The sequence below is a fragment of the Pinus tabuliformis genome, chromosome 4_2 (genome assembly GCF_031772625.1).
Source record: "Pinus tabuliformis cultivar Carrire ecotype Pingquan chromosome 4_2, CPIR1, whole genome shotgun sequence".
Classification (NCBI taxonomy): domain Eukaryota; kingdom Viridiplantae; phylum Streptophyta; class Pinopsida; order Pinales; family Pinaceae; genus Pinus; species Pinus tabuliformis.
The window spans coordinates 886896411-886923224 of NC_142304.1; the positions used below are offsets into that span (position 1 = coordinate 886896411).

Sequence of the window (26814 nt, forward strand, 5' to 3'; positions counted from 1 at the left end):
TGGGAATGTCAGTTATATGGGTTGTAACATTATTTAATAATAAAGTATTTATCATGTAACTAAAAAATAATATAGATTGATTAGATTAAAATCTTAAATAAAAATAGTAAAACATTTAATTTATTTTATTATGATTTTTAAAAAAAATTCCACTTTAAAATTTAAATTGCACATTGTATTTTTAAAAATGTGAGTAAGAACCAAAATCTCATGTGGTTAGGAAAAAATGAATCTGGAATGCTCAAAAGAATTCTATGTGTAATCTACCATTATTACTATTTATTGTTTAATAATATTAGGTATAATATAATTAGTTTGGGTGACTAGCTCTAGGGTTTTTTATAAAAGTGCTAATATTTTTTCATTAGGATTCTAGATTTTCTCTTTAAAATAAGTTTTAAATTATAAATTTAATAATAATAATATATTTATATTGAGATTTATTGATAATTATAATGATCATGATGATGATGATGATGATGGTTAATGTTCACTGAGACCAAACTTTGGTCTATCGGACCTAAAGAAATGAAACAAATTATTTAGTTTGATTTAAGATTTTATTCCTGTGCTCAGAAAAGCTTGGAGAGAAGCCTCCCAAGCTCACTATAATTTTGACATCGTAAAAGGCTAGGAAAGTCAGTATTGCGACAAAGATTATGAAACTAAGATCTAATGTGGTTGTACACGGGGCACTCTAAAAGGAAGTGGTTTTCATCCTCGATGTTCGTATTCTCACAGAGATGGAAGATGTTACTAATTAAACATTAATACATTTATATTAATGTTTAGGTTAAAGTTAATAATATTAAAATTTATATTTATATTAAAGTAAATATTATTAATAATAATGATTTTTGAGATTCAAAAACGGTCTATGATCGAGAGAGGAGCGAAGCGAAGGCGACTAGGGTTTCAATTTACTGAGGAATTTTTTCCCCATGGATGGGCGCAGAGGCGGGAGCTCCACTCCCTCCTACAATGAGGTGGTGGCCAACAAGGGCAAGAAACCTCCAGATAAGGGCAGAGGTAATGCTGAGGAAGCAAGAAGAAACAGGGAAGAGGAAACAGAAGGTACCAAATCGAAGGAGACTAATGGCACAAAAGACAAGGAAGAAAATGACAAAAAACAAGGAACAAAATACAAAAATCAGAAGGGACCGTGTAAACCCAAGGCTGAAATCACTCCTAGAGTTGTTTTAAATGATCTGGCGTTGCAGGCACACAGGTATCACATGCGGACTTATGCAATCATATGCAAATTCATGGGGTTATGGCCCACTAAAAAAGTCTTACAAACATAGATCAGATACCACTAGAAGCCTAAAGGGAGCATTGATCTTCATCTGGGGTGCAAGGGATTCTTCACTGTGGTGTTCACTAACATTGAAGATAAAGACAGAGTGTTTGAAGGCGGGCCCTACTTTTATGCAGCAGCAGGGCTCTATATGCAGCCATGGATGATGAATTTTGTACCAGAGGGGGAAACTTTTACTTCAATCCCTCTTTGGGTAAGACTCTATTCTCTACCTCTTGATTATTGGCAAACAAAATCACTAGCTACCATAGGCAGTAAATTAGGACGGTTTGTCAAAGCTTCTGAAGCCACAAGGAGAGAAAAATATACCTCCTTTGCAAGGATCTATGTGGAGATGGATCTATCTGGAGCTCTTCCAGATGAGGTCATATTAGAGTTTTTTGATGAGGAATGGGTGCAGACAATAGACTACGAGCATATTCCATTTAGATGTCGTAGATGCCATGAACATGGGCACCTTCTAAGAGACTGCCCTCTCAATAAAGAAGAAAACAAAAGAAAAACTAACACAATGAAAGACACAGACAACTTTCACAAAGTAGTTCATCAAGGAAAAAGCAACAAAAAAGGCCAAAGAAACACCAAACTGAAGGACAAAACGTTAGTCAGAATCAGTTCCAAGTTCTTGAAGAGGATGAAGAAATAGCAGTAGAAGATCAAGTAATGAATGAAGGTTATGAGAAGAAGGAGAAGGAAGAAGATAATGATCAGACATAGGAAAATGAAAAACAGAAAGGGATCATGATGAGTGATTCAAAACTGGAAATGGATCAGGAAATGACCCAGAGTGAGATGGAAATGGAGGACAATGAGCTACAGGATATTCTTGATAGAGAAAACCTGGATCTAGAAGGGTTCTTGAATCAGGGAACAACTGGCGGGGTAGAATCACTACCACAAGAAGAGTTCAATCGAATACAACAGTTATTCTTATGGAAAGCTTAGGCAAAGGGTTTGGAGGAAGTAAACAACATTTAAAGATAGATTAATGAAGGGGTGAAAGCAGTAAAAATGACTCCGGGGTTAGCTACTGATGGAATGTGGAAAGCTTATTGTAGACTAAGGGAAGATGAAAGATCTAACCAGTTACTCCTTTACCAATATTTAATTATGAAGTTCACAACTTGGAATATTAGAGGTCTAGGAAGCAAGAGAAAACAGAGAATGTTGAATAACAGAATGAAACAGGTAGCTCCGGATATAATTTACGTCCAAGAAACGAAATGCTCCATTCAAAAGTTAAGGCAAATCCATAGTAAATGGCTTAGTAGATTTGATTTTTTAGAAGTTAAAGTAGAAAATACAACAGGGGGTATCCTCACTCTCTGGAATCCCCAAAAAATTGGAATAATTGATGCGGAGGCATCAAGGAATTATTTATCAGTGGTTATACAGCATGTACGAGACAGGGACACTTTTCTAGTCACGAATGTTTATGGCCCTCAAAGTTTCGATGACAAAATCATGTTATATAATCCTTGGTGGATCTACGGGTTAGGCATGCAGGATTACCTTGGGTCATAGGAGGGGACTTAAATATGATCAGATCTCTCTTGGAGAAAAAATGGGGTACAAGAACTCTAAATAAAGATTCCTCAGCCTTCCAAACCTTTTAAGAAAACATGAAGCTTGTTGACATTGAGACAAACAATGGCCTCTGCACATGGAACAATAAAAGAGGAGGGGATTCCCAGGTAGCCTCCAAGTTAGATAGATTCATGATCTCTGAGGATCTCATGCTTATAGACAAGGAAATAATAGCAGTAATTCTCCCTTTTGGAGGCTCATATCACTGGCTGGTTCAAATGGAGATCAAGGGCATAGGTACCCAAGAAATCGACCTTTCAGATTTGAAAATATTTGGCTTTCACAACTTGAATTCATCAGCAACATTGAAAAATGGTGGGCAGAAGATTTGCAAATTCAGGGATCAACAATGTTCCTGCTACACAAAATATTAAAGCACATCAAGCTGAAGCTAAAAGCTTGGAACAAGAATGAATTTGGAAATGCTTTTGTAGGTAAGGAATCTGTGGAAAATAAAATTCTAGAGCTCAACCAAGCTTTGATCAAGGAAGCCTTTGATAAGAACAATAATGATCAAGTAGAGAAACATCATCAAGAATGGGAAAAGTTGTGTACAAGAGGAAATTTTTTGGAAACAAAAATCAAGAGTTCAATGGCTAAAATAAGGAGAGTGTAACACTAAAATTTTCCATAGATCCACCATTGCAAATAGGACTCACAACAGGATCTCTTCGATCAAGGACGAGGATGGCCAGATACATCAATCCCATGAGGAGATAGAAGTAGTTCTAGTTAAGCACTTCCGAGGTATTGCTCAGGAAAACATCTTAGTAAGGGAACCTTTCATCAAGGACTTCACTAAACACATCCCTAAGTTGGTACCAAGAGAGGATAACTGTAATCTCAACAGACCTGTAACAGAAAAGGAGGTCAGTGAGGTACTCAAGGAAATGCAAAATGGCAAGGCCCCAAGTCCGGATGGATTCAATATGGATTAAATTATCAATCCAGGTATCGTAAACTGATGAAGTGTGGTGCACCATATGTGTTAGTTAACCTTTTTCTTACATCGTTGTTTTATAGTTTATGTTGTTTTTTGGGGTTTTGTTCTTATTTATCTCTTAAAGTGTCTAATGCAAATGGAAATCCTATTCTAAGGTCTTAAGAGTACTTTTAAAGGTCAAGTATGGATGTAGATTTCAAGACAAGGTTTATGTCCCTTATGGTAACTTCCAAAACTTAGCACTTCAAAAGATCTCAAAACATGCTATTAATACTTGAACATGAATGTAAATATGCAGCTACTTAAATCAAACAAAAGATGAAATATTGATCATGAAATCACTGTCTCTGCGGCCCATCTAATTACAGAAATAAAATCTAAACTATTGCAATCAAACAAACCAAAAATTGCAGACTAACGAAAACAAGATCAATTTACTTCACTTATAATCCGATAGCTTGCCAAGTAGCTTTTCCGGGTTAAGCCATGGCTCCGGAGATAATGTAAATAACACGAAGAATTGATATCTAAATTACCTACTTGCAAATGAAAGTAAAATCAAGTCACTTCACTTATAATTCGATAGCTCGCCAAGTTGCTTTTCGGGGTTAAGCCATGGCTCTGGAGATAACGTCAATAACATGAAGAACCCGATATCTAAATTACTTACTTGCAAATGAAAGTAAAATCAAGTCACTTCACTTATAATCTGATAGCTCGCCAAGTAGCTTTTCGGGGTTAAGCCATGGCTCTGGAGGTAACGTCAATAACATGAAGAACCTAATATCTAATTGCAGAGATGAAAGTAAAATCAAATCACTTCACTCATAATCCGATAGCTCGCTAAGTAGATTTTCGGGGTTAATCCATGGCTTTAGAGATAATGTCAAATGACATGAATAATTTGATGTCTAAACTAACTAACAACAACAAATAAATAAGACTGAAATCAAAGCATAACTGAAATTGAAAAGCTTAAGAAAAAGTTTGGTAGAGAGCCAAATCTCATGTCACTGTTTGATGCAAAAACATGTAAAGAAAAACTAATCTACAATCAACCGGTTGAACACACTTGCATGAATTAAAATTGCATCAATGGAAACTCTAATCTATCAAACTTGAAAGCAATCAAATGACATAATGAAATCAAAGCAAAATTACAAAATAAAATCTACTCTACCTTACATTCTAATGTGCTCCATGACATCTACTTCACATCTCCTTCCATGTCGAGAACATCAAAGCTTTATTCAAATTCTTCAAAATTACAAAGTACAACAAAGCTCTCCAAAGCTTTCCAAAGCCATCAAGGAAGAACTACAAAGTCCAAGCTAAAGAACTAAAAGCCAAGCTAAGCTAAGACTAACAAGCTAACAAGCTAACAAATTAAGGAGAGAGATCTCCTATTTATACAAAAAGATGAGAAGCCATCTAATTAATGAGAGTCCATGAATCTCTCCCTCTACCTCTAGAGTCCTAATCAAAATAGGAACTGATAAGACACATGTCTTCTTAGAGTTTCAATACAATTAGGAGATGTGACACATATCCTCATGATCCCATGATTCTTTCCACTCAAATTCGAATTTGGCCTTAGAGTGTCACATAAGGGTCTTCTAGAAGCCTCCTTTTGACCTACACATGTCAACAATCTCAACCCACTTGTTAGGTATAAGCATATGCACATTATTTTCTAATTTTTAACCACAAATTCACTTAAAAAGGCTAAGAATTAATAAAGTTTGGAAAAACATAAATGTGGCCCAATGATAATGAAAGTGGGATGAATGTGGTGACATAGTAGTGAAATGGAGGTGAAATGGAGGTGATATAATGGACATAATAGTGAAATTGTAATGGAAATGAATGAAATTTTGAAGACCCAACAGCAGGTAGGCCCATGCCAGGGTGCGTTTCAGAGCACTTAGGTCCACTTTGACCTGCGTTGGGTAATATTGAGTGAAATCCTCATATAGTTCTAGGAATATTCTTATCTTCTGGAGCCTTCTAGAATATTCCCACACTTATCATCTCCTATGAGCTCAAAATTGGATAGGGAATGAGTTAAGTAACCTCCTATCCTCTCATTCCTTCCTCCATGGAAACTAACTCTAAGTTTGGAAGGCCATTCAATACCCTCATTTATGACCAAACCTCATCCATTTCCTATAAATTGAGCACTCATCTAAGTGATCAAGGGCTAGAATTTTAGAATTTGTAAGGAGATATTGTTGGTGTGAGGTTTGAGATTATAAGAAAGTATTGTTATGCGGCTGGAGTGTTGTGCTTTTGATGTGATGTTGGTTGTAACCCAAACTGGAGGAGTGACATTGGATCGAACTTCACAGTTGTAACTCTTCCTTCTACTTAATAAAGTTGTTTACACCTTTTCCCATATTCTTGTCTTTATGTATGATGATTATATGTGTACATTCTTTCGATTCCATTTTCTTATAGTAGATAGATATCTTTATTTGATTGCTTTTTGTCCTCTATTTATGATTGCAGTTACTTTTCAAGTGGATTAAGTTCGAGGAGTGATGGGAGACATATAAAGGAGACAAAAGGAAAGTGAAAGATAACAAGTAGGTCCCTTGTCTTATTTATATTCTATAGAAAAATGTTAAGCGCTTTAAATTTGTTGTTCTAGGTGTAGCTACCCACCTAGGGAAATTGTTTTTATCGGTAGATGCAAAATTCCACATAACACTCCCTTTGCAACTTAGCCCCTTCATATTGGTTATCATGGAAGTGGACATGGACTAGTTATCCATCATCCCAAGTCTTAGAAGGATTCTGATAATATGCTTACCTAAATTCTGCCACACTTCTAGTTCTAAAAAGTAATGTATTCAACTAATATCCTTCATATCAAACTCAGATGTCAACTCCTTCTTACGCTAAATCAAGGTTTGACAGTTCCCTCTATCATGGAATCAAATCCTCTTCCCATTGTTGCTCCCTCTTCATGTAAGTCATTCTTCTCCATAAAAAAAAAGTTGTGTAGTAACAAGATCAACCAAGACTCATCACATATCCATCAATCCAATAATGCCAACACCAAATCCCTAGGGTAGTTCTATGTACACTTCTTCTTCCTCAATTAATCCATTGGGAAAGGTCATCTCTACATCTGCTTTGTGTAATTTTCAAATCAATAGAAATGATAATAGTTCTAATAGAAGTGTACCTGAAAACTGAAGAAAACACCTTGTCATAGTATTATCCCTTTTTCTAGGAGAATCCTTAAATCTTTCTTTGTAATTCTCTATGTTGACATCTATCTGATGTAGTAGCTACAACACCCTCCAAAATTTTGGCTTGCATGCAAATTTCAGAGCCTATCTTGGATCTTGCAATCAATCATCCTTGGTTACTTATTCGTAAGTTGATGATCTCAAGCTTCCCCTCCTTGATCTTAAGAGTTGTTCATGTTCTCATCTGTATGCAGGATGTGTCATCTTTGGGCATATGGATTTTTGTTTGTCATGCAAAGGGAATGTTGTTTTTCTTCGACGGAAATCATGTTCACATGAGTTGTTATCATCACATAGACATGTTTCACACTCACTTCACGTGCTCTTGTCATGAAGGTTGTTTCATAAAGCAGAGTATCTTTTATCCATTCTGGATGGTCTTCGTTGTATCAGTAAGTGGTCGTGTGTGATCATAGTCGATTCCTATCACTGCCTACATATGAGTCATTGATATCACACTTAGCCATTTCTCGAGAAACCTAGCCTCATCTAGCTTCTCGGAATTGTACACTTTGCTTCTTGAACCCTCAAGATTTATCCCTTGCCTTCTTGAAATGCTTAGTACATAGAGACCCAAGCCTCCCTTGGCATCCAAAATTGCGCAGTGGTTTCCACCAGTTTCTTTTCCCTAGCCAAAATCTGTTGTCTCTAGAAATTGCGCAATATTGTCCCTCAACTAGTCAGTTTGCCCTACAACCTAAAATTGCGTAGGTATGTCCTCCGGTCATCCTGTGGCAGTGCCTTGCATCCAAAAACTACACAATATTTTCTCTCAGCTTCCCAAGCTTCACTGCACTCAGAAATTTCACAAAGGTGTCATGTGCCTCAAAACCGCGCAGTGTTTTCCAAGCTGCTCTGTATGTCTTACATACAAAAACTGCATAGTTGGGCCTCCCAAGGCCTCATCCCATTAGTATTCACTGCCCATTGAAGCTGCATTGATCTATCTCTCAATGACTACAAGAAAAGGTGACATGCTGATATCACTCCCAAGGAGTTGAGGAGAAGGATCAACAGACTAAGTGATGGTAAAGGATCAAGACCGCATGTAAAATCTGTGAGATGCATGATCATCTCGGGGGTAAGAATGGTAAGTAAAGAATACCTTTCAAAGTCCTCTTAATTGAGTTTACAAGATTTTGTGGCATTATCATATCATCCTGTCTTCAATAAAATGCATGTGTGGAAACAAAAAAGTCATTTCATGTGTTTCCTCTAATAGTCTTGCTTCCTTTTCGCTTGTTTGACCAACTATCGTCTTCGGCATCTTGATTGTTATTTAATTCTTGTGACCTTGTTCTGGTGATATCAAAGGTTTTTCTTTCCATGTATAAGTCGTGTTCTTTATGTAAACATCTATCACACTCACAAACGAAGTTGTAAACAATGTATCACGCGTCGTCATGGTCGTTCAATGATCTATCTCAAGTGTTGCACTTGTCGCTCTCAACCTTTATACAGTCACACTGAGACATGTTGTCTTGTTGGTTTGAGGTGTCATGTCATCGAGTCATGTTGAGTGTGTTTTCACAAGGTCATGTATACACAAGCTCACTCGCTCACACATTTTTGCAGAAATTTGTCAACCGAACCACGCTCCATCAACCGAACCTCCACTAAGTTGCACTGTGCAACATCAGCCCTCCGTGACCAAGCATTGTTGCCTAGAACTACGTAAAGATTGAGGGTGCCCTCTAGGTAGTGTGCACTACACAATCCTAGAATCAACTTGGCTGACTATCACCCAGAACAGTGTAGAAGTTGCCCAAGAATCCATCTCAATTTGTGCTTCCCTCAAGCCTACCTACCATGCCTCCCTCTAGTCAACTAGAGAATTTGATTTAAGCAGTGACCTAGGGCTGCACTCATCCCTGAAACTGCACAAAAGTTGTCAACCTGCCTGCCTGTAATGCCTAAAGAAATTGCACAGACATGAGGGATAGACACCCGTTGCCTATCACTGCACTTTCCTAGGAAATTGCATAGTTTTTTCAGGCAGTCCCCTGCTGGCCTACTCGCCATTCCTCCCAAAAATTGCGCAGTTTTTTCAATCAATCCACCTATTGCCTGACACCCTACTCAACCTGGAAACTGCATAGACATCAACCTGCTTGACTGCCTCCCAGATCTGTACAGTTATGACTAGCAAACTCCCACATCCCGTTCTCAGCCTCCTCCGAAAATTAGCACAATTTTCACTACCAGTGTTCCTTGCTACCCGCACTTCCTTCCTAGAAAAAATGTGCAATTCTACCTCCCAGATGAGCCATATCCCGTATATGTCACTATTATATTGAACTACTCATCACAGCCTCCTAGTGACCTCTATGCAGTTTTTCCTGATAGTGTCTCAGAGCCTCGCATCTTAGCCTCACATGTGATCTGCGTTGTTTCAGAGCCTTGTCCTATCTCCCGGACACTTGCAACTGGAAACAAAAGACGATGCATCATGTTAGACTAGGGGATTCTTTTATTTTATGTCGTATCATCCCAATTGATTGAAAAATTATGTACAGGGATGATACATGGTGCGATGACGAATGGGACGAATAAGGAGCACATGATAGAAGACTTTCTCGGTGTTGGATGAACACATGAAGCATATGAAGTAGGAAGCAAAGGAGACACATGCACATGCATGAACCATTAAGTGAACGCCAAGAACATTGAAGACTCCACGCACTCTGCCATGCGGAGGTGAATCTATGGTACACCACGAGCACAGTCATCACTCAGCAACATAGTAGCTCGACATGAACAACACAAACTGTATGTACATACCAGCAATGCCATGTCGAGTTGTGTCAAGAGTCGCCTCGGCCACACCACTACTTTGGGTCATACTTGTGTAATCAATGTAATGTAATGTGGAAGTCAAAGAGACCCATGTATGTAGTTAAAGAGTCATGTAAGTTGAACAATAATGTAATTCGAACAGTCACAAGGGAATTAGAAGAGCCATAAGGGTTAGTTTCACCCTTGGCTATATATACCCCTCATTTTTACATGAAAAATACTTTTCACCTTGGCTCCTCCCACATAGCCTTGAGAGTTTGTAGTCTTTTCTTTGCGGAGCGAGCAGTGGCTCCAATTCCCCACTATCGGGGATAGTGATGTATGGTGTATGGATGTGTCTTGGTGATTTTTCTTAATTCAGAAGCATGATAACATGCTAACACATTTTCACACATGTATTGTATTTGTTTGTAAGACTATTCTTTGGATGCTTGTAATGCATGTCGCTTTAAACTGTACTAAGATAGTTAAACTATTTCGGTTGTTTTAGTGCATATGTTGTTGGAAATTTTTTGTAAAAGTTGTTAATGTTGTCTTTCCCGTGTGGACTACTCCGCTGATCACTTGACAGATTCATTCTTGTAAACTTGTTATAACGACCGTCGTACTCGTGTGGACTACTCCATTGGGTGTTGTACATGTTATCTATTCACTTTTTGTTTGTGACTGTCGCATCTATGTGGAATACCTCCCCGGAAGTTGTGTAGATGTTGTTGTGTTGTGTTGATCTAACTAATTTGGGACTATTCCCTTTCCACATAAGACTCATTGTGACCCTCTCCCACTACAGTGAAAGAACTTAGATACAAGTGACACTAAGCACTCACTAGGTACATGAACCTCACTGTTTGAAGACTAAGTATACCACTCTCATGTGATAACAATCAAGAGCTAAGGCATATATTTAAGATAATGGAAACTGGGCCATCGTACCAGATGGGACTCCCACACCAAACAATGTGAGGTCTAGTTGGGACTTCATACCGGGGAGATCCCCTGAATTTTGGTGGGTCTAGCACCATCAAAATTTTTGGCATTAGGAGGAGGGCCAGAGGACAATTTGAGTCCTAAAAATCGGTTTTGAGTCTTCACATACTTATCATGACTAGCCACAAAATTTCTCTTCTAGAGTGTATGTCTTATGGAAACAACTTTGAAATCTCAGAAGAGCTTTGGAATAAACTGTCACGTAAAACATACAATGGTGAAGGTGAAGAATCCTTGCTTAGACACACAATTGGCATTATAGGATACTGCAAAAGGCATGAAATCTATGAAGATTACATGACTTGCGCATTGTTCGCATACACACTTTGAGGGCACCCACTGTTATGGTGTGCCAAGCTGCCCAAAAAATATATTCATTCTTCCCATCATCTGCTTGTAGAGATAGCCCATGCTTTCAATCATTTTTACTGTAAAGCACTCAATCAAGAAATTCATAAATTATGGAAAGCACTTGATGAATCCATTGAAAAATTTCACATGTGCTTTCGTAATCTTGCATATCGATTTCCTGAAGATGAAATTGATTGGGAATTCCTCAATGGAAGATTTAAGTATCTTCTTCACATCTCCAAAAATCCACAATTCTTGGAATCATTTGAACCCCTCCCAGCATACCTCGGTGTTAGAACTACCAAATCTAAGATGGGCGAGGTCACTCTCACAAGTGATTGTCCATCCTCTTCTCATCAAAAAACTCTAGCTCTGTAGTGCGAGGTGGGAGAAGGTGCACACACATTTGTTGAACTATCACATCCTCCCACCTCACCAACTCTCAATGTATTCGCAGATTTGGCTTGCAAGTCTACTCGTTGTCACGTGAATTCGTTCCCCCAAACTTTGTCCCCACATTCCATTGATCCTCTGAATTGTACGGTGTTGTGTTCTCCCATTCCAGACTCCACATCTTGCGTTCATGAGGATCAAGTTGTCGACAGAGTTGGTGTTGTGTAGACAACCTGCGCTATCATTCATGATGAGTGTGTGCTGGAATCTGAAGAAGAACACACAGTGAAGGATGAATCCCTTCCATATGTGCCTCATCCGCTCTATGCTGACATCCCTTGTGATTCTGCCACTTTTGATTTCCCCTTTGAAAACTCATCTCATGATGTTTCCACATTAGATCATTCACAAGACACAGTGGATGTCAGCCTGTCATTACATTGTGGAGAGGACACAACTTCCTCTGAAAATCCATCCCATATGTCATCTGTCATTTCTGAAAAAACAGAGGGTGAACATCCTTGTTTATAATTTACCCCTCTACATGATTCATCAAATCATGAGGATGTTGACGAACATCCCAAATTTTCTAATCATGGTTGTCGTGGTCTCTTTACTTCTTCATTTGATCATGATGTTGATTCACTCATTGTTAATCTTCCTAAGCCATTGGCCTCCGACGATCTATCTATTGATGAAGTGGAAACCCTGTAGGTTATCGAGGCACTTTAGCTTGAGCTAATGGTTATGTCAGGCCCTCAATGTCCTGAGCTTAGTTCCACTTCCAATCAGAAAATTGTTGAAACACCTAAGGCTCATCATCACTCTCTGCTTTGCATTGAAGATCAATCTAAGACATAGTGTTCACTTCCTCCACTCGAATCACATGATCCCATCGCTAATGCATTGGAGGAACCATACACAGCGAGCACACTTTCAAGGCGTAAGTTGTCTCTCTTTCTCATGTTTTCTTGTCTCTCATAGTCAAGAGAGTGTGCATGCCTATCATTTGCATGCAGTGTGTCACAGCATCATGTTCAGTCCACAAAATGTTTGTCTTGTGCATTCACTCTATTCTTTTTTGTGGATGCTTTAGAACTCAGAATGTGTTGGTCTTCGCTGATCTATCTTTCTTTTTCATTGGTTTACATGCATATCTTTCTTGTTTACCATGCCTTCGCCAACATGGGCCAACCAATGCATCGATGGTTGCATTAGAAATATCACTTCACGTGAGTAGGAGTAGGAGTAGTGTTTTCCTTCTTTCTTTGCTTTGATTCCTGGTTTTCATGTTTCCTTTGCTTACTTACATGGTTTGTTTTCCTTGCTTGCTTGCTTTGCTTACTATTTTTTCTTGTGCTTTACTTCTGCTTTTTTCTTTTTTCTTTCTTTGCTTGCTCGCGTCCATAGGTTAGCCATACATGAAACTGTGTTTGGCTCTCAAGACAAGCTGAGTAAAGATAAGAGGACTTGTACAACTATCAACATATGGTTATCTATTGTCCTCTCTCTTTATGGAGAGATTTTTTTCTTCAGTCGACGATGCCTTGATGGAAAATAAGTTATGTTTATTGTGAGTCTTGGTGAAAACATAAAGGTTGTACTACTAACTAGTACCACCTACTCTACTCGGTTCTTTTGGGTTAACCCTTATCAACTCAGTCAAGTAGAGTAAGGTGAGGGGGGAACCTTCACAAGTATGTCAGAGGTATACATAACATACTTCTCTGAAGGAACAACCTCTTTTTCTTTCAATAAGTCAGTATCCCTCTTCCTCCTCTGAAATAAATAAGTTCCTATGCATAGTTCTTCGAAAAATGAAAAAAATGAAAAATGAAAAATGAATCAGGTGAAATAAGAGAAATGCTTCCCATGCAGAGAGGTGATGCAAGTAACTCCGTCAGGGTACTAACCAGGCTCGCTGGCGGCGGAGCAATGCTTGTGTTCCTACGTGACTCTGTTAGGGTACTGTCCAGGCCTGCTAGCAGCAGAGCAACACCAGAGATGAAACTTAAACTCTGATAGTTATATTACTTGGACATCAATATACCACTCATCCCTAATTGAAACAACTAAGTTGAATTGGCTTGGAATGTGTGTTGACTGATTAAGAGAATGGTAGGAGCTACATCTTTCACACAAGCTAGTGCGGAAGCCATCATCATCAAAGAATCGAACAATACTTCCGGAAGGGTTAGATTCACTTTTCACGAAACAAGGTCCATACTTAGAACTGGAGTTCTACCAGTGTGTCGCCAATGTTGTAGCAGCTATACCACCCTCCAAAATTTTGGCTGGCATGCAACGTTTGGAGCCTACCTTCAATCCTGTGATCGATCGTCCTTGATCACTTTTTGGTAAGCTGATGATCTCAAGCTTCCCCTCCTTGATATTAAGAGTTTTTCATGTTCTCATATGCACATAGCAAGTGTCATCTTTGGGCATAGGGATTGTTATTTTTCATGCAAAGGGAATGTTGTTTTGCTCAAGGGAAAGCATGCGAACATGAGTTGTTATAATCATAGACATGTTTCATACTCACTTAACGTGCTCTTGTCACGAAGGTTGTTGCATCAAGCAGAGTATGTTTTATACATTCTGGATGGTCTACACTGTATCACTAAGTGTTCTTGTGTGATTATAGTCGAGTCCTATCACTATTTATATATGTCCCACTGATCTCACACTTAGCCATTTCCCGAGAAACCTAACCTTATCTAGCTTCCCAGAACTGTGCAATTTTCTTCTGTAACCCTCAATATTTCTCCCTTGCCTACTGGAAATGTGCAGCGCACAGAGACCCAGCCTCCCTTGGCATCCAAAACTGTGCAGTGGTTTCCCCAAGTGTCTTTCCCGCAACCGGAACCCGTTGTCTCCAGAAATTATGTAGTATTGTCCTTCATCTGCCTAGTCTTCCTTGCAACCTGAAACTGCATAGATGTGTCCTCCCAGAACCAATCCCATGGCAGTGCCTTTCATCCAGAAATTGTGCAGTATTTCCTCTTAGATGCATTTCACTTAGAAATTATGTAGAGGTGTCCTCTTAGGACCCCCACCCCGCAACAGTGTCTTGTGCCTCAAATCTACACAGTGTTGTCCAAGCTACCCTATCTATCTTGCATACAAAAATTATGCAGTTGGGCCTCCCAGGGCCTCATCCTGACACCAGTCATTACCAACTGAAGTTGTGTTGATCTATCTCTCAGTGACTACATGAAAAGGTGACATGTTGAGATCACTCCCAAGGAGTTGAGGAGAAGGACCAAGGGACAAAGTGATGGTAAAGGATTATGACTGCATGCAAAATCCGTTGGATGCATGATTGTCTCGAGGTAAGTATGGTAAGTAAAGAAAACATTTCTAAGTACACCTCTTAGTTGAGTTTACTAGATTGCTTGTCGTTATCATACCATCATGTCTTCAGTAACATGCATTTGTGCAAACGCAAAATTCATTTCATGTGTTTCCTCTACATGTCTTACTTCCTTTTCGCTTGTTTGACAAACTGTCATCTTCGACATGTTGAATGCTATTTCATGCTTTCGACCTTGTTTTGTTAATATCGAAGGTTTTTCTTTGTGTGTATAATTCATGTTATCTATGTCAACATTTATCACACTCACACATGAAGTTGTAAATAATGTCGCGCAAGTGTCCTCACGATCGTTCAATCATTTATCTCAAGTGTCGCACTTGTCGCTCTCAACCTTTAGACAATCACACTGAGACATGTTGTCTTGTTGGTTTGCGGTGTCTTGTCATTAACTCATGTTGAGTGTGTGTTTACAAGGTCATGTATAAATGAGTTCACTCACTCACACACTTAACCATTATTTTGAAAATCTATCGACCGGACCACCCTCCATTAGAGAACCTCCACTGAGTTGCACTGCAAAGTCTCAGCCCTCAATGACTAAGAATTGTTGCCCAAAACTGCGCAGAGCTTGATGCTGCCCTCCAAAAAATCTACACTGCACAATCCTAGAATAAACCTGGTTGATTATCACCCAGAAAAGTGTAGAATTTTCCCAAGAATCCATCTTATTCTGTGCTTCCCACAAGCCTACCTGTCAAGCCTCCTGCTGGTCAACTGGAGAATTTGACTTAAGCAATGAATCAGTGCTACACTCATCCCAAAAAATGTGCAGAGTTTGTTAACCTACCTGCCTACACTTCCTGAAGAAATTGCGTAGACATGAGGGACAAGAGCACGATGGCTGTCATTGCACTATCCCAGGAAATTTCATAGTTTTTTCAAGCAGTCCCACTGCCAGCCTGCTTGCCACTCCTCTCAAAAATTGTACAGTTTTTTCAAGCAGTCCACCTTCTGCCCAGCATCCTGCTGAGACTAGAAACTGCGAGAATATCAACCTGCTTGACTGCCTCTCGGATCTAAACACTTCTAACCAGCAAGCTCCCACATCCGGATACTGGCCTCCTATGGAAATCTATGCAGTTTTCACTACTAGTTCTCCATATTACCCGCACCGCCTTCCAAAAAAAGTGTGCAATTCTGCCTTCGAGCTGAGCCATATCCCGCACATGTCACTATTGTCCTGAACTACTCATCCTAACCTCCCAGTGACCTTTGTGTAGTTTTCCCGACAATGTCTCGGAGTCTCGCATCCCGGTGTGACATGTGCTCTGTGTTGTTTGAGAGCTTTTTCCTCTATTCCGGTCATCTGCACCCAAAAATGAAAGACAATGCATCATGGTAGACTAGGTTATTTCTAGATTTGATGGTACATCATGCGCACACTCATCACTCAGCAACACAACAACTCGACACAAATATCACAACCAGCATGTGCATACTAGGAGTCTCATGTCGAGTTGTGTCATGAGTCACGTCGGCCACATCACTACTTTGGGTCATACTTGTGTAATCAATGTAATGTAATGTGGAAGTCCAAGAGACACATAGATGAAGTTAAGGAGTCAAGTAAGTCGATTAGTCATTTAAGTCGAATAGTCATGAGGGAAGTTGAAGAGTCATAAGGGTCAATTTCACCCTTGGCTATATATACCCCTCATTTGTACATGCAAAAGACTTTTCACCTTAGATCCTCCCACATAGTCTTGAGATTCTATAGTATTTTCTTTGAGGAGTGAGAAATGGCTTCAACGCCCCGTTATCGGGGTTAGTGATGTATGGTGTACAAATGTGCCTTGGAACTTTCGCTTAATTCAAAAGCCTGTTAACAAGCAAGCACGTTTTCACACATGTATTGTATTCGTTTGTAAGACTATTCTTGGGACACTTCTAATGCATGTTACTTTAACCTGTACTAAGATAGTTGAACTATTTTGGTTGTTTTAGTGCATATGTTGTTGGAAATGTTTTGTATCATTTGTTAACGATGTCTCGCCTATGTGGACTACTCCGCCGGAAACTGGATAGATTGATTCTTGTAAACTTGTTATAACAACCTTCACACTCATGTGGACTACTCCGTTTGGTGTTGTACATGTTACCTGTTCACTTTTTGTTTGTGACTGCCACATCCGTGGTGGACTACTCTACTGGAAGTTGCACAGATCCTGTTGTGTTGTGTGTCTCTAACTGAGTTGGAACTATTCCTTTTCGACTTGAGACTAACTCTCACCCTGTCCCTCTGCAGTGAAAGAACATAGATACAAGTTACATTAAACACTCATCAGGCGCACAAACCTCATTGTTGGAAGACTATGTATACCAATCTCATGTGTTGACATACAAGAGTTAAGGCATATCTTTAAGATAATGGAAACTGGGCCATCATACGAGATGGAACTCCCACACTAAATGGTGTGAGGTCTAGTTGGAACTTCATACTGGGGAGATCCCATGAATGTTGGTGGGTCCAACACCATCAACACTACCATATACTTGTAGATCCACTTGGAATTCACCATTGAATTTCTTCAAAGCTTAACACAATATTCATTAAGGCATCCTTCAAACTAGTTGACCTACCTTCTTCCTCTAATATAGGAACTCTTCTGGTCATAATACATGGTTCTAGATGGTAGTACAAATTCTCCCTTTTGAGGATAAATCACTCTATAGAGAATCCTCTTGTCTCAATCTTTGCTTTGTTCTTCACAATGATTTCATCTACTACCAAATCCTTTGAAACCTTTACGATGTACTTGCAACCCTCATTAGGACGTCATGGAAGAAATTATTATAACCTAGAAAAAGGAAATTAATATAAGAAGCTAACTAATAATAAAACAATCATAATTAAGTAAGAGAGATATAAAGTACTTATATTTTGAGGATTGTAGGGAATTTTCAACTCCCTCTTGATCCTTGTCTTCTTACATGAATGAAATCCATATGAAATTTCATCATCCTCATCCTCATCATCAACATGTTGTTTTTCTTTTCTTTCTTACATGAGCTAGGATTTAATCTTTCAACAGAAACATTGATTTAGGTATAACTCTAGGATTTTATCCACAATCTCTAGGGTTTTCTTATCGAATAATTATAGATTTCTAGAGTTTGTAAATTAGTTCTTCCAAGAAGAGATCATAGAATAGGGTTTATGACTTCCTTGTTTTATGTGAAAGACCCCTTCATCTCCCTCTTGCTCCTAGTCTACTTGCATAAATCAAAGATCTATTTGCAATTTTATCAACCTAGTAACACTTGTCCTTATCATTAGTTCTTAATGATTTTGTAGTGTCATTCTTGGATTTCTCCTAATGTGGATGCTCATCATCACCATTTCCCTTCCTCTTTTTATCGCCCTTCCCTTCAATACATTGATTTTTTTAATGACCAAACTTGTGGCAATGAAAACATTAAATATCCTACTTTTGAGGGGTTGGTCTTCTGCCTGCATTCCTTTGAAATTTTCTAAATTTTCTCCTTCCTCTACTATTTTTAGAGTGGGTTGTAAACGCTTAAGAGTGATCATCTTGAGGACTTGGAATCTTCCCCTTTGAGAAAAGTATAGATTCTTCTTGGGTACATGAAGTTCATAGATCCTCAAATCTTGGAATCTTTTCTCTACCAAAAATACTAGATGCAAACAAGTTCCATGAGCTAGGAAAACCATTAAGTGTTGTAGCTGCAAGTTCTTTATCAGAAATAATTGCTTGAAGTTGATCTCTTAGATGAGAGATCCTTATAAAATATGAGACCATGATATCATCTCTTGTCATTTTAACATCATGAAGCTCATTCTTCAAATACATTAATTAACCAATGTTGTTGATAGTATATAATCCAGCCAGGGCATTAAAAACCTTCTTTGAAGTGTCAAGATTTGAGACATATGGAATCAAATAATATTTAATAGAATCCACAATAATACTCATGGTTTTGAGGCCATCCTTCATGTATTTTTTTCCCTTCATTATCTGAAGGTTTAGTAACATTTCCCTTCACAATATCCGAAACATCATTGTTTACAAGAATGAGATCAATCCTTATTTTCCAAGCCCTAAAATTTCTAGATCCTTCCAACTTTTTCTCTAACTTCATAGAGGAACCCATGTTTATAGATAAACAATCGAACTATAAATATAGGTCTCTTCAAAAGTGATCTTAGTTCCCTTTTTTCACCAAAAATCTGACACTATGTTGATTTTTCAAGTGCAATAGATACAAGCACTATTTTCAGAAAACTAATAATTACTTCTAATGATATATATATTATTTTAGCACTTTTAGTTTATCATTAAGAAATTACACTTTAAAAACTCAACCATAAAAGAAATAGGACAGTAGAGATAATAATGCACAAAGACAATGCAAGATTTACCATAAGAAAAACCAACAACCTTTTCCTTAGATAAATTATTCATTTCAACAAGAGATACATCTATTTCTTCTTGTTGGGTTGTGTTATATTCTTTCCACGACTAGCCGCCCTAGTTAATCGGGGGTTAGATGGGGGGCGAAACCCCCCTTCGTTGTGCCAATTGCGCAATTGGGGGCTCACACGGGGTTTGAGGAGGGTGGTTATCCCCCCTCTATGGGGTCCGAGGTAGCACCCTAGGGAAATAAATTTGGACCTTGTATTAGGTTGGGCGGAGCTATCTATGGTTTTGTGCATGGTTTTCGCACATGGTTTTTGGCGTGATGGTCTTCGATCCATGGTATTGGATGCTTCGGCGTGTATATATATGTATTGTAACATTGAAAGGAACATAATGAAAAATCAATCTGGTAGTCTCGGTTTTGGGATGCAAGGGGAAATCTCTGTGTATATTTGTTTTATGTGTTATTCTCTTGCTATTGTTTATTTTCTATGTTTTAGAATTTGTATGCAGGTAATTTCTATACGGGGTTAAAACCTACACTTCTAGTCAAATACAAAGTCAAAATGGTGACCAATACAACCCTGGTCAAACCTAGTCAAAGTTCTCACAATAGTCGACTCTAATAAGTCATGTGAACTTCTTGTTACTCATGCACACATGCACACATTTTTTTACTCGTGCACACTTCTTGTGACTGATGTGTAGTTCTTGTGACTCGTGCACACTTCTTGTTCCCTCCCTAGACCTCGACTAGCAATATAACCTTGGTCAAACCTTGGTCAAATTGACTAGCAACATAACCTTGGTCAAGCCTAGTCAAACTTCCCACGATACTCGACTTCAGTAAGTCATGTGAACTATGTGTTACTCATGCACACATGCACACTTCTTGTGACTCGTGTGCACTTCTTGTTCCCTCTCTCCTTCGCATAGATAAATAAAAGAATAGATGAGTGATCTGAATTATGTGTCAAGAGAAGGAGGTCGAGTGCCTTATTTATAGTATTTTGGGAGGCTGAATGGGTGTCACTTCAACTGGGGTTGATTTGACTTGATGGAGGGCCAACTTGATTATCTTGGAGCCAAAATTTTAAAATTTTCCCTTTTGAAACTAACATGAAGAAAATGTGCTATATTTATCATTACATATATCTGAATGGCTAAAATATTAATTATGAAGACATTCCATATCTATAGAATTCAACAAAAAGTACTTGTAATTTCAATTTGTTAGTTCAATTTTGGCAGCACCGTTATATTTGTTTATGTACCTCTTGCGTTTCAACCAAAACTGTTGCTTAATGGAAGCAATTCCATAATTTATGTGTTACTGAATGCCTCCAATATTTTGTTAAATTCCTAGACCTCACAATTGCTATGAGCCAAATCAACCCTATAATAGTTAGGTCAATTATTAGTCATGGATAGTGTATCGTATGAAAAAATAAGTCAATTTTTCTTTTCACGGAGAGAAATGCATAAATCACCAAGTCATTAACAAATTCAGAGTAGTGAGTGAATTCTTGGATGATAACCAATATTGTTTCATCACACGTCTACTTGGAAGTATCAACATGTCAATTGTAAGCATGATAGCATATGTTTACCTTGAATACTACTGACATCTCAGAGTTAGGAGACTTTATTAGTGAGACTAAGACATATGACATTAAAATTGAAATGAGAAATTAACTTTTTTTCCAATCAAGTATTTACAAATTAATTTTATTAATTCAAATAAACATGTATTATTTATTTCTAAAGTTTAACATTAAAATTTACATAAGTCAAAACTAAACTAATAGCAATCAAATCACAAATAGATTAGTAGAATCCTACCAATAACAATAAATATACAACTATACACAAAACTTTTATAAGATAAAAATATAAAAATAATTCATATATTATGTTTTTATATTTTATTTTTTAATAAAAAATATATTTATTTTTAAATTAATTAAAAATATCATATTTAAATTTAGATGATGAGGTTAGATTCTTTTATTAATATAAATATTACACTCCAATTTAGAATATTGGGTTTTATGGTAACCATTTTCGTACGCCAACATGCTCATATCTAGTAAATAAATTCAATATAATATTGATCACTTAAACCGAAACTTCAAAGTCATTGTTACTAGTATGTTATTAAAACGTGGGAAACCTTTCAATTATTTTTATCGTGAGTTTAGACGGAGGGAGGATGTCACCCTTGATGGACAATGACATCTCTTACATTTGTCTCTTTGGTCACATGGGAATGTGAAAATTAACGTCTCTAACCTTTCTTTCTTTGGGCACATGGTCACATGGTAACGTCAAAATTATTGCATGGGTTTACAGAATGTGAGCATATGTACTATTTCGCGCATGGTGGGTCTGTGGACAGGTTGCTCCTGTGTGCACAGTATAGCTACGAAAAATATATCCATCGCCTCTTCCTCAGGAACGTTAGTGAGTCTGGCATCAATAATCTTCATAACTTCTTCTCTTTTCCAGCTCGTCATCTTCTTTGCCCACCCTGTTAGGTTCATGCCCTCTTCATATTCTCTTTCATCGATTGATTTCTTGCCAGTGATCATCTCAAGCAGAACCACTCCGAAGCTATACACATCGCTCTTCTCGTACTCTGTGTAAATTTAGGAATTAAAATTAAGAATTTGGCCCCAAAATTAAAAGGTAGGGAAAATGTGAAACAGCAATTTACCTGGAGCTATATAGCCGAAGGTGCCTGCTACTGAAGAAATGCTTTCCGATGCACCGGAATGATGCAAGATCTTGGCGAGGCCGAAATCTGCAACACGTGCTTCAAAGTTGGAGTCAAGAAGAATATTAGTGGATTTCACGTCACGATGAAGGATGAGCGGCTGGCAATCATGGTGAAGATAGCACAAACCCTTGGCAGCTTCCACTGCGACTTTTGTATCTACTTTGCCAATACAAATCCCCACCATTGTTTCCATGAAGCAGCTCCCCCAGGCTTCCATTACTCATGTATTCGTACACCAGGAGATTAGTGTCGTGGTTGGAGATAATGGCCAACAATCTGACTATGTGTCGATGCCGGATTTTTCCCACTGTGTTGATCTCCGCAGAGAAACCACGATCATTTGAAGAGGCTGTCGTACCCAGTAATTTCTTCACTGCAATCTGTTGGCCATTAGGCATTATACCTTTATACACATCATTTATAAAAGAGATGAACTATCTCTGACCATGTGAGTCCATGTCTGGATTGCATATATCAGTATGTATGATCTCTAATATGTATGAACTCCTATTGGCACCTTTCTTTGACTTGTTGGTCTGCTTTCCCTTTACGCAGTCCACACAAGTCTCAAACTTGGTAAAATCTAGAGTATTAAGTACCCCTTCATTTACTAATCTTTTAATTCTTTCTATGGAGATATGACCTAATCTCCGGTGCCATAATTTAGAGGAATCTTCATTAATAACACATCTTTTAATGCCAATATGAACATGCATTGAATCATAAGTGGCATTGTCTTGTAAACTAATGCAGTAAAGACAATTAGACAAAATACCATTCCCAACACAATCAGATTTATAAAATAAACTGAAGGATGTTTCTGAAAAGTTAAAGGAATATCCAAAAGGTACAAGTCTTGAAACTGAAATAAAGTTTCTAGAAAAACTTGGAACATAAAAGGTCTTTTCTAATTCTAAAACAAAGCCACTACTTAAAGTAAAATAGCATGTTCCTATAGCTTCCACATGCGAGCCCATCTTGTTTCCTGATAAGATGCTTTGCTCACTTCCCATTGACTTCCTTAGGTTTTGCAAACACTGCAAGGAATTCAAAATGTGAATTGTTGATCCAGAATCAATCCACCAGGTGTTAATACTGACATTAACCATATTAGATTCATAACAAACCAACAAGATTGGATTACCTTTGTCCACAATCCATTTCTAAAATTTGGCACATTCCTTCTTCATGTGTCCCTTCTTTTCACAAAAGAAACACTTGGAATCCTTCTTGATATCAGCTTGGGGAGGTACTTTACCTTTCCCTTTCTTATTGGCTTGAGATTTTCCCTTTCCACGCATCGTCAGCATTGCACTTTCTCCTAGTTCCATCACCAGTCTCTCTTTGTCTTAAACACACATGGTCATGAGTTCATTAATTGACCATTTATCCTTATGTGTGTTGCATGAGATTTTGAAGGGTTTGTATTGGTGCAGAAGGGTGTTCAGAATGTAGTGCACCAGGAAGGACTCTGATATTTCAACCCCGAGTTTCTTCAATTGAACCATAGTGTCCCTTATTTGCATGATGTGCTCACGCACACCTTTCACACTGGTGAGCCTTAGGGATGAGAACTTCATGATTAGGGTGCTTGCTAGTGCCTTGTCTGAAGTGACGAATTGATCATCAATGGCTTTCAGCAAGTCTCGGACCTTTTCATGCTGATCAACGGAACCACGAATACCAGCTGAAATTTTAGTCTTAATGAACATCATGCTTAGACGATTAGATCGCTCCCGTCGTTCATAAAGTGTGATGTCCGCTATAGTGCTGGTATTAGTGAGTGCCAGTGGTTCATCTTTCCTAATAGCATAGTCTATGTCCATCCACCCCAAATGAAAGAGAACACTCTCCTTCCAGACCTTATAATTATCTCCCTTAAGTTCAGGGATATCACAACGAATTTCAGAGAAATTTACAGGTTGTACAACTACATAAAATTAAAGATCACATGCTTATGTTAAAAATTGAGACCTAAATAAAATTTCATGCTTTACCAATGTAAATCATGCTTAAAATTGAATCTAATGACATAAAAATTCTCTTTGGACTAAATTTTCAATTCAAGCGGATTCAATTATTCTTTATGATAGAATTTATCAAATTACTCACTTAATTCATAATTCTAAAGGGTATATTATGATCATAATTTGATATAAATTCTATCTTAGAATTGAACTTTATGATAAAACTATTAATTCATAATTCCTGTGGGTAAGTTATGAATATTTATCCTAATTAATTATATAAATATAATAAAATTTCTTGTGGGATAAAATTTATTATATTTAGTATAATTAATTACAATTAATATCTAAATATTCTTTATGTGATCCTAATCAATCATAATATATAATATTATTTAATTAGAGATGCTGTGGCTATTTTCTAATCAATTAAAATTATATGGATCACTAGATATTATTTCTTTTATGCATAAAAAATTAGCTTGAAATAAACTATAATATTCATGCATAACATTCAACGATGGGTCTCATATACTCATCCAAAATAGCATGTTTTGATTTAAAACAAAAATAATCAATTCATACAAATTATATACGAGCATAGTTGATAAATTTTGCACAACAATTATCCAAAATGCATATAATTAAATAAATATTATAAGCATAAAAATTGAGCAAAAATTAGACATATTTTCAAATAAATGTCTTAATTCAGAAATTTCTCAAAATATAACATTAGCATAATAGAGCATGTCTATAAACACCAAGGCAAAGATAAAAAATTGCTCTGATACCATATGTTAGCAAAAATAACAATTCTATAATGCGGAATAAAGACTTAAAAAAGAATCGAAAACTTTAATGCCCAGTGAATCATACCTCGGGCCATTGATGTTATTAACGCTCTGATACGAGGCTTTGCTTCGCTTGTTTTGAACTTAGAAACAACACTCAATGCTATGAATCTTTAAATATGGCTTTGGCGTATGATATTACTGTTGTTGCATGAAACACGCAATGACCATAATGTTCAACAAGTGATGAGCATGCAAAAACACCTGATGCATAACACAGCTCTTGAAATCGTATGAATAATTATTCAGAAGGCTGAGATGCGGAGAAACTAGATGCAAACTGTTAAAAATCAATGCCCGAACTGAAAATGTGTTGGCCAGTCAATCACATTTATTAGCAAACATGCACAATGTATTGATCTCGTCACAGACTTCAATACAATCAGATAAATTTGAAGAGTCAATAATGGTCAAATATCGGGACTATTTCCAGGGTAAGTACATGGCAAACAACAATGAGTTCCCTCGAAAATACCAGCATCTGAAACTTCTCCATGGAAGAACCAAGTCAGCTTTCCATGTGGCACTTCCAAGCTCTACTCACTTTAACTTGATGGTGTAAAACTAAAGGGAATTGAGTTAGTGAGCTTTGGGATCAAACAGAAGTGTTTATAGCCAAGCTTTCATCAAGCTTATGTTCGCTATGTATCAAGTGTTCCACAGATCATGGTAGAGAACTGCAGAGGGAGTAATGGACCACTCCATAAGCCCCCAACAAGAAATTAATTTAACTGCAGTTGATTTCCGTAATTTAAGGAAATGACTGCAGTTGATTTCAGTGAATGAAGGAAATAACTGCAGTTGTTTCCAAATTATCAGCGGCAATTGAAGAGATGTTAATAACCATAAAAAGAGCTTACGATAAAATTATAATATGTTTAAGCACCACACTATTAAAATAACACAGACCTATTTATATTTATTAACCTATTACTGTATATTAAAATGCATACTCCATCCTATCTTTCTATCTTGTAAAATAATAGTATGTTTCAACACCACATTAAATTAAATTTCTACACTAGATACAATGTCACTAACTACCATGACATATGGTTGGATTTGTGGTTAGATGTATATCTTCCCACAAATCTTCACACCATTTTTTTTCCCTTCTTGAAATCTACACTGCCAATGATGTGTTTAGTTTAGGGAAGAGAAACCTATTATTTAGGGAAAGCTTATTCTAATTAATTTGTGTCAAAGCTACCTTTTATGATGTATGTGCATTCTCGTGACCCTTCCAATTCTAATTTTGTCTATAAGAGACAATTCGCTACTACGTATGCTTCATGTCTTGGGAATGTCGGTTATATGGGTTGTAACATTACTTAATAAGAAAGTATTTATCATGTAACTAAAAAATAATATAGATTAATTAGATTAAAATCTTAAATAAATATAGTAAAACATTTAATTTATTTTATTATGATTTTTTTAAAACTTTCCACTTTAAAATTTAAATTGCACATTGTATCTTAAAAATTGTGAGTAAGAACCAAAATCTCATCTGGTTAGGAAAAAATGAATCTGGAATGCTCAAAAGAATTCTATGTGTAAATTACCATTTATTGGAAATTACTATTTATTGTTTAATAATATTAGGTATAATATAATTAGTTTGGGTGACTAGCTCTAGGGTTTTTTTTATAAAAGTGCTAATATTTTTTTCATTAGGATTCTAGATTTTCTCTTTAAAATAAGTTTTGAACTATAAATTTAATAATAATAATATATTTATATTGAGATTCATTAATAATTATAATGATGATGATGGTGGTGGTGGTGGTTAATGTCCACTGAGACCAAACTTTGGTCTATCGAACC

The 26814-nt window shown here is 37.2% G+C and overlaps 1 pseudogene; it reads right to left on the reverse strand.

Moving 5' to 3' along the window:
• Window positions 1–21720: 21720 nt before the first annotated feature.
• LOC149172540 (leucine-rich repeat receptor-like serine/threonine-protein kinase BAM1 pseudogene) lies at window positions 21721–22564 on the reverse strand (annotated as a pseudogene).
• Between the last annotated feature and the right edge of the window lie 4250 nt (window positions 22565–26814).